Here is a 10,185-nt window from a genome sequence, read left to right as displayed (position 1 = left end):
TGCGGGCGCGTGACAGGTCGTGCTGCGTAATAGACTTTTTTGATTTCGATCTTCGAAATTTCGTGGCTGACCCGGATTTTTGCCATCTATCCCCTTAGTGTGAAGTGTCCTCTATCGAGTTTGCCAATTTTTTTCGCGTTTCGCCTGTTCAGTGCCGTATAATAGTGCCGAAAGTGCGGGCGCGTGACAGCTCGTACTGCGTAATAGACTTTTTTCATTAAGTTGTCCCAAATTGTAAAAAAGGTATAGCTATACATAATAGAGAGAAATAGTGTTCAATATGTTAAAGAAATAATCAAATAAGGAAAGTCTGTTTTTATAAAGGAAAAGGTAGTAAAGGAAATAGGAACGAAACTGCGCAGAAGGCAGCTTTTTTCACAAGAATGAAGGAAGAACAGGACTATGTGTCAAAACAGAAGCAAAAAGATGGTTTGTTATCTCTTCCTCAATGATATATGTGAGACACAATAGTTTGAATTTATTGAAAATGAGAAAAAGTAATGCAGCTCTATGAGTAGGGGAAGCATATGAGGTTCTGACAGCAAAGAGTATTGGAAAATTGGAATTTGAAGAATGCATGCTTAAAAATGTCATTCATCTTCATCACATAAATTTATAATAAAAGTAAAAAAATTAATAAGTCATTATTACTCGAAGTTATAACATATTTGTATTAAATTGTTTCTATAATTTACAAATAGATTATAAATTATTACACTAATTGTTAATAGCAAGTTGTCTGCAACGTAAATGTATAATAAATATGAAAAAATTAATAAATAATTTGGTTTCAAGAGAATTTAGAACGTATTTATGTTAAAATGTACCAATAATTTGTAAAAGCTTTATAAATAATTACTCCAATTGTTAATAACAAATTAATATTTATTATACACGCTGTGCCACTAGGGCACATGTCGGGTCTCGATGCGTAGCCACCTCCACGTGGTGAGACTTGGTAATTGGTATCGTTTTCCAAAGAGTAATCTTTGGAAAACGATACCAAGCTAAGAGCTACGCACAAAGTTTAAGATATTTCCTATCTCTTGTAAATTTTCAATGTTCTCTTTGGAATTTGAAAATAGAGAGTGGTTAATATCTGTTTAAATGATATTTAAATGAAGAGGTATTAAGGTAAGTAAGGAAAGAAACTCAAGTAAGAGAAGGTAAGTAAGTGAGGTAAGTATCAGGTAAGTGAAACATTTAAAATGTACTGCTAGGCATGGCAAGTACTGTCCAGAGATTTCTTGGAAATGACGAAATTTCTTGGAATTGGTCGACGGTCGACCTCCTTTCATGTTATGTTATCCTGATACAAAGTCATGAAATCGGCTGAAAATTTTACGCCGAGAGTGCAAAAGTATTACCTGTAAATTCTTAGAAGTGACGTCATTTTCTTGGAATTGCCTCGGCGATCGACCTCCTTTCATGTTATGTTATCCTGATACAAAATCGCGAAATCGGCCAGAAACTTTTCTTCGAGGCGACAAAAGTGTTATCCGAGAATTCTTGGAAATGACGAAATTTCTCGGAAGTGTCTCGGTGAGCGACCTCCTGTCACGTTATGTTCTCCTGATACAAACTCGTGAAATCGGCCAACAATTTTACGAGGAGGCTGCAAAAGTTTTGTCCTCCGAAGCGGCAAAAGTATTGACCAGAAACATGAAAAGTATTGACCAGAAACGGGAAAAGTATTGACCAGAAACGGGATAAGTATTGACCAGAAACAGGAAAAGTATTGACCAGAAACAGGAAAAGTATTGACCAGAAACGGGAAAAGTATTGACCCGAAACAGGAAAAGTATTGTCCACCGTGGCAGCAAAAGTATTGACCAGAGGCGGAAAAAGTATTGTCCGCCGTGGCAGCAAAAGTATTGACCGAGAATTCTTGGAAGTGACGTCATTTTCTCGGAACTGTTTCGGTGAACGACCTCCTTTAATATCATGCTCTCCTGATACAAAAACGCGAAATTGGGCAGAAAATTTTCCTCGTGACAGCAAAAGCATTGACCGAGAATTCTTGGAAGTGACGTCGTTTTCTCGGAACTGTTTCGGTGAACGACCTCCTTTCATATCATGTTCTCCTGATACAAAATCGCGAAATTGGGCAGAAAATTTTTTTCGTGGCGACAAAAGTATTGACCGAAAATTCTTGGAAGTGACGTCATTTTCTTGGAATTGTCTCCGTGATAGACCTCTTTTCATGTCATGTTCGCCTAATAGAAAATCGCAAAATTGGCAGAGGATTTCATGCCAATGTTAAGAATTTTATAGGCTCGGGGAAGTTTTAGATATTTTCATTGTTTTTTGTGTGTATGGTATCTCTTTTAATGTTACGTTTGCTTAATCCATATACGTTTGGACCCAACGCTCGGAAAAGTAATAGGAACATAGAATAGGCAAGGAGGTCGTCGAAACCTCGTCACGTAATAGACAAGGACAGCAAGCGGTTAGAAAAGGATAAAAACGAAACCACGGCGAGAAATCACAAATTACCAAGTTTTTGCGATTAATTTGTGAACTTTTATAATTGAATCGTATAGATGGATCTTTGGAGAGGATTCTTATGCTATTTTCGTACATAGTTTGTTGATAATTAGTTTGCTATTAATAATTATTTGAAGGCGGAGGTGATTCGATAACGACGGCCGCCATGATTGTCCGATGAAATAATTAATAATCAGTAAAACTAGGAGGAAAATATGAACAAATATGATATGAGAACATGCACTAGAATATTGTTTTCATATTGAGTCCACAAATATTAGAAATTAATCGCATAGGAGAGAGTAATTAATGCACAATTGTCAGTATGTTCGGTATTAATTCAAACTCTCCGTGAAATAATTACTAATAATTAATTAATGAGGATGAAATTAATATCCAAAATTATATTAGAAACTTCGGCAAGGATGCCTTTTTACGATGCAATTATAAAAGTTCACAAATTGTTCGCATAAATCGAATAATTTGATGATTTTCCTTTCAAGTCAAACGTATTGGTGAATCGTTATCCTTCATCATTTCTTAGGGGTAGTGCAAATCGTTGATTGGCACTAGGATAGCCAATAAGAAACACTTGAGATCAGTGCCATCTGTGATTTTTGGCTGGAAACTTTACTTTCTTGACTTTCGAGTAAAAAATGACAGATGCCGCTAATCGAAAATCGTTTGATCTTCTGTCCTTGTCTATCTCATTGAAGGTATTATTGCGGTATAACGGATTCCATTAGAGGCATATTGAGGTTATTTTTTGAATAGAGTAATCACAGGTTTGCACTTTTATATATGTAGCGCTATGTTCACGACGATACAAAATAAATTGAACATTACTCTCATAACATAAAACTCTTTTAAGGTAAAATTACACTTTCCATATAATTTTTAATATGATTTTGTATTAATCGAATATGATATTAAAGGGGATGACACACTGAAAAATTCAACTTTAGAATTTCAAGAAATGGAAGTAATTTTCCGAAATATTTATGGATACAAATTTCACAGCGTTTACACAGATCTACTTAACAAATTTACGATCTTACATATGCCAGTACGTCTTCTTACATATGATGACTCTACACTTTATTTTTAATTGATAAATTAATAAATGATGGATTTTGAATTTGTTCCAATATGTTCGGAACATTTGAAGCGTATTCTTATGATTTTCATTACAGTTTACTATACTCTATTCGCTGAAATATAATAAAGAAATATCAAATGCATGCGTGGATAACAAATATAAGTAAACATGCATGTGATATTTAATTATTTTATATGTTTGAAGCTCAAAGAAAAATCTTGTACTTACCTCGTAATACTTCCTCTTAATTTTCATATTACTTCATCAGGTATTGCCCGCTCTTTATTTTCAAAGTTGAAGGGGAACACTGAGAATTTACATAAGATAGGAAATATCTTATACTTTGTGCGTAGCTCTTAGCTTGGAATTATTTTCCAAAGATTTTCCTTTGAAAAATAATACCAATTACCAGGTCTCACCACGAGGAGGTGGCTACTCATCGAGACCCGACATGCGCCCTAGTGGCGCATCCTACTGGCGCTATCCGTATCAAAGGTACCCTAATCTAACTTGGAGCGAATTAAGTTAAAGTGACTCTATTGACACTTTATTTTATTTCGTGTCATTCAAAGGGAATTCGATTCGGTATACTAAAACTCTACTGTCGCAACGCTAAGATATTTCCAAGTTCCCATGAAAATAGGGAATGAAATATGAAACACGCGAGCAAATAGAAAATCGCGACGCGCCCGAACGAGTTCGCGATTATTCGAAAGACCGACTAGCCTAGGCGATGTACTCCTGTGTACAGAGATAACTTCATACCTCGGCACCTTCCCGATCGGGCCTAGCTCAATTCCAGTCACTGTCGCACTCGCCAAGACTTACACGTGGACCAAGGATAGTCCCTGAACCAATGAAACTTCTAGTGTCAACGCGAGGGCCCTGCTGGGCGGTTGCCGGCCAAGACAGACACTTCGCATCCCAGCCACACGGGGTAGAACTTAATCATCCCTGTGGTCTAACCGTAGATGGTACTAGTCCGTCAGCCAGCATGTGCCCGAGCCCAAGTCGCGTACGACTTAGGCAGCGGACCGCCCCGTCGAGGTCAGAAGACGCACTGATCCGAGGGGGTCACCCTGGAACCCGATGCATGACGAGATTGACAGTGACTGGAAATGAGTGTCGGAGACGAGTCGTGAGGATGACTTACGAAGCATGTACTTATCGAGTACACGAGAGCACGTCGCGTAGGCTAGTCGGTACTTACGAACGATCGCGATTATCGCGAGAACAATTATGTTCTATTTGCTAAACGAGGGGGATAAGAAAATGATAGAGAATTTATAAATTTCGCTCCAAGTTAGGTAGCTTACCTTTGTACAGATAGCGCGCACATGATACTTAGTCTATGGATCTATCTTATGATTACTTAAAAGTAAACGCACGCATCGTTCATTGATGTGTCGCAAACAGAATCTTGAGAAACCTAAAAGCTAAAACAGAATATATTATTGTTAATATGTAGCTGAAAGGAAAGGGATTAGTACGAGGAAACCATCAAGGATAATAACCAAATGGAACGAGCAAGCCAACGACGAGACCTGAGCAACATAACTACGAGACAGAAACATTCCAACGGTGAGATATAAACATACCAACGAGGAAGCGCTCGAGTATTATACGAAATACTCGAACGCTCTAACGAAAACAAATCGAACGGAAGTCGTAAAATTTGTGAAAGGAAAGATTTAGCCAACGATGAGACATAAGTAAACCAACGACGAAGCATTCGAATATTATACGAAATACCCGAATGCTGAAACAAAGAGACAAATAGAATGAAAGAAATAAAATCTGGAAGAAAAATAATAATTAGAACCTGAAAGAAGAAATTATGGTTAAATTATTTAAGAGAATGGACAATGGCCACTGAATAGCCATTGATGTAGCCAACGATGATATAGAAATAAACCAACGTTGAAGCATTCGCATATTGTACAAAACACTTGAATGCTCAAACAATGAAATCTAGAATAAAAGAAATAGAATCTGAAAGAAGAAAGATAATTAAAACCTGAAACAGAAAGAAAAAATATTAACGCGGACCTTCCGAAGTCGAACCGACAACTGGCTCGAGCCTTCACGCGGGCCCCTTATATAGCCGCGGTCGGCCGGCCGAAAATCGGCGAAAATTTCCGAACTATACCGATTCCTTTAAAAGTTACTTTTCCGCTATAATAACTAATATTTTATTATTTTTTTTTACTTTTATCGTTAATTTACGTTGTAAACTATTTGTTATCAACAATTTCAATTTGCTATTAACGATAAATTTATTAATTTATTAGCTTTCTGTAACTTACGAATACATTTTAACACAAATACGTTGTTTGTTTAAGTAGTAGCTAATAATTTATTAACTTTTTTTACTTCTACCGTTAATATACGTTGCAAAATATTTGTTATTAGCAATAAATGTAGTAATTTATTAACTTTTTGCTAATTATAAATACTTTTTCACGTAAATACAAAATATATACTAGTAACAGCCTATAATTTAGTAATTTTTCCACTTGTATTATAAATTTACGTTGCGGCCAATTTGTTATTAGAAATAAGTGTAATAATATTTACACTTTTGCAAATTATAGGTACGTTTAAACATTAGTATGATATTGTTCAACAACCAATGAATTAATTCTTTTCTTGTATTATAAATTTACGATATGAACAATTTATTATTAATTAGAAATTGGATTATTTATACATTTTTATGAACTATAACTATATTTGAATGCCATTGCTAAGAATTCCGTCCACATACCTCTCGTAGCCTCAAAAGTCATCAAATGTTTAACTGAAACATCGAAAATTTATAAAAGATAGGAAATATCTTATACTTTGTGCGTAGCTCTTAGCTTGGTATCGTTTGCCAAAGATTTCTCTTTGGAAAACGATAGCAATTACCAGGTCTCACCACGAGGAGGTGGCTACGCATCGAGACCCGACATGCGCCCTAGTGGCGCATCCTACTGGCGCTATCCTTATCAAAGGGACCCTAATCTAACTTGGAGCGAATTAAGTTAAAGTGACTCTATTGACACTTTATTTTATTTCGTGTCTTACAAAGGGAATTCGATTCGGTGTACTATAACTCTACTGTCGCAACGCTAAGATATTTTCAATTTCCAATAAAAATAGGGAATGAAATATTAAACACGCGAGCAAAAAGAAAATCGCGACGCGCCCGAACGAGTTCGCGACCATTCGAAAGACCGACTAGCCTACGAGACGTACTCTGGTGTACAAGACAACTTCATAACTCGGCACCCTCCCAATCGTGCCTAGTCCAAGTCCAGCCACTGCCGCACTGGTCAAGACTTACACGAGGACCAAGAATAGTCCCCGAACCAATGAAACTTCCAGAGTCGATACCAGGGTCCAGCGGGACCTTGCAAGCCGGACAGACACTTCGTGTCCCTGCCCCATGGGGTAGAACTTAATCATCCCAAGTGGTCTGACCGTAGACACTATGCCCGTCCAACTGCAGGCCCATACCCCAGTCGCGTACGACCAGGGCTGCTGGGCCCTCGCAACGATTCCAGAAGTATCAGTGACCCGAGATCCACCCTGGAACTCGATGCTTGACGAGATTGACAGTGGCTGGAAATGAGTGTCGGAGACGAGTCGTGAGGATGACTTATGAGACATGAAGTTGTCGAGTACACGGGAGTACGTCGCGTAGGCTAGTCGGTACTTAAGAACAATCGCGATTATCGCGAGAACAATTATATTCTATTTGGTAAACGAGGAGGATAAGAGAACGATAGAGAATTGATATATTATCGCTCCGAGTTAGATAGTTTACCTTTGTACGGAAAGCGCGCACATGAAACTTAGTCTAGGTATCTATCTTATGTTTAGATGTATTTTACATGAAGTCGTGAGGAAACTTGAGAATCTTGAGAAACCTAAAAGCTGAAACAGAATATATTATTGTTAATATAAACCTGAAAGGAAACGGATTAGTACGAGGAAACAAAACGAAGGAATAGAAACCATGAAGGTTACCCAAGTGAAACGAGCAAACCACCGATGAGACAGAAGCAAACCAACGATGAGACATAAAGAAACCAACGACGAAACGTTCGAATATTATAACAAATATTCGAATTCTCAAAGAAAAATGAAAAGAAATCGAAAAAGAATCTGAAAGAAGAAAAATAATTAAAGCCTGAAAAGAAAAAAAAGAAAAAATTAGTCCTGAAAAGAAAAATTGTGATTAGATGGTTTAATGGGGTGGGGTGAGGGTAGGGTGGCTAGCCCCAACCTCACTTCGGACTCCCACCCCTCGCGCACTCGGAAAAATTTAGATGTTACACTTCCGAACTCAAACCGGCAAATGACCGGAACACTGGCGCGTCGCTCCTTATATAGCCGCCGATCGGCCGAGCTCCCCACCCCAATCAGAAATTTTCGAACTTCATCGATGTTATTAATTATTAATTTTCCACTCTCATAGCCAATAATTTATTAATTTTTTCACTTTTATTATAAATATACGTCGTAAACAATTTGTTAATAACGATATTAATTTATTATTAACAATCAATGTAATTATTTATAAACTTTTTGTAAGTTGTATATATATAAGAAAAAAAAGAAAAAATTAGTCCTGAAAAGAAAAATTGTGATTAGATGGTTTAATGGGGTGGGGTGAGGGTAGGGTGGCTAGCCCCAACCTCACTTCGGACTCCCACCCCTCGCGCACTCGGAAAAATTTAGATGTTACACTTCCGAACTCAAACCGGCAAATGACCGGAACACTGGCGCGTCGCTCCTTATATAGCCGCCGATCGGCCGAGCTCCCCACCCCAATCAGAAATTTTCGAACTTCATCGATGTTATTAATTATTAATTTTCCACTCTCATAGCCAATAATTTATTAATTTTTTCACTTTTATTATAAATATACGTCGTAAACAATTTGTTAATAACGATATTAATTTATTATTAACAATCAATGTAATTATTTATAAACTTTTTGTAAGTTGTATATATATTTTGTCATATGGACGTCGTAATTTCAATAATATAACCAGCAATTTCTTAATTCTTTCACTTTTTATAATAAATACACGTTGTAAACAATTTGTTATCAACAATATTAATTTGTTACTAACAATAAGTATAACAATTTATAAACTTTTATAAATTATGTGTAAATTTTAACATAGGCACTTAGTAAGTTGAAGTAATAATCAGTAATTTATTAATTTTTTGACTTTTATTACAAACTTACCTTGTTAACAATTTGGTATTAACAATACCATTTTGTTATTAACTTATTGTGGATAGTTTTCTGCTGAGAAAAGCCTACTTAATAAGCAACTGTGTTAAAAAATCATACCTAATAAAGAACTTTTTCTAAAAATGGAAGAATATGCGTAGAAAGTATTCTCGAAGGCTAATTTTTATACTTTGACGACCAACTATAATTATTCAAAAGCACGTGTAATTTAAATTATGAACACTGATAAACTCGGGAAACTCTTGCCTAATTTTTAATACAATAATAGTCATCCTATCCTTCGCTCTTCCCTCGTAATACTTTATTCTATCAAAAAATCGCGCGTTTCTCGAGAAATTGACAATTTTTGAAATTTAATTTAATTGCAGTAAAGTAAATTATATAAAAATTAATCAATGGATATCACAGATTGAGCTTTCCGTTGAACAGGGCGTAATCAGATGTTGACAGGGTTCGTAAAAAGTGCCATATTTACACTGCAATACCATCTCTGAATTACGCAACTGCGGAGGACCGTTTCGTTACGGTGGATTTTACAAGAATTCCTTTGCCTCTTATCGAGTGAGCAAGCAGCTTTCCTTCCGAGACCCGATGTTCCACCGAGCATGAAATAAGTGTACACACGCGGAGGGATGGGACGATAAAGCGAATTTCGAAGGGAACCCTGTCGTTCTCGAAGCGCGGATCCTCCCCAGTCCAATCGAATCCGCAGATAAAAAGAATCCGTCCCCGTTGTAAAACCATAAAGGTGTAATCGCGCTCGCAGCAGAGAGGAAGTAAAGGAGACAGCGCGATACACGCTCGCCATCCGTGCAGACAGAATTTACAACTTTGCGCAACAGTGCAAACAGAATAACGTTCCATGCACGAGGACTCGTTATTTGAACAGGAATGATATCTTTGACGGCCATACAGCCAGCCGTCGCGAAAATTCCGCGCGAATCCGCGCTTCCAAATCGCTTAGGAAATTCCTATCGATCCGCCTGTTTCGTCATTTTCAGTTCCTAATATCGAATTTAATATCTTACAAACGAACGATTCGCGAATTGACAGTCCTCTTTCACTGATACCCACAGAGATTTATTAACAAATATAGATGCTCTCGAAGCAGATAATTAATCGTGCCTTTAACGCGTTCACCGTAATGGCGGTCACTGGCGAACGACACGGAGTTCCCTATTTAACACTGGAACATCTCCGTACCAATTTGCGATTCGCCCCTTGTGAGAATACCTGTGACCCTTGTGAGATTCCACTGACCTGCGTTTCACTTCTCGCAAAGATATCACGCAACTCAGCTAGTTGTTTTCTAAAAATAACAGCCCACACTGTTAATTTTGCGAAA

The sequence above is a fragment of the Eufriesea mexicana genome, unplaced genomic scaffold, assembly GCF_001483705.2.
Source record: "Eufriesea mexicana isolate 0111107269 unplaced genomic scaffold, ASM148370v2 scaffold2207, whole genome shotgun sequence".
Taxonomy (NCBI): Eukaryota; Metazoa; Arthropoda; class Insecta; order Hymenoptera; family Apidae; genus Eufriesea; species Eufriesea mexicana.
The sequence above is the reverse complement of the archived record's forward strand: the minus strand, read 5'-3'. Positions refer to the sequence as shown.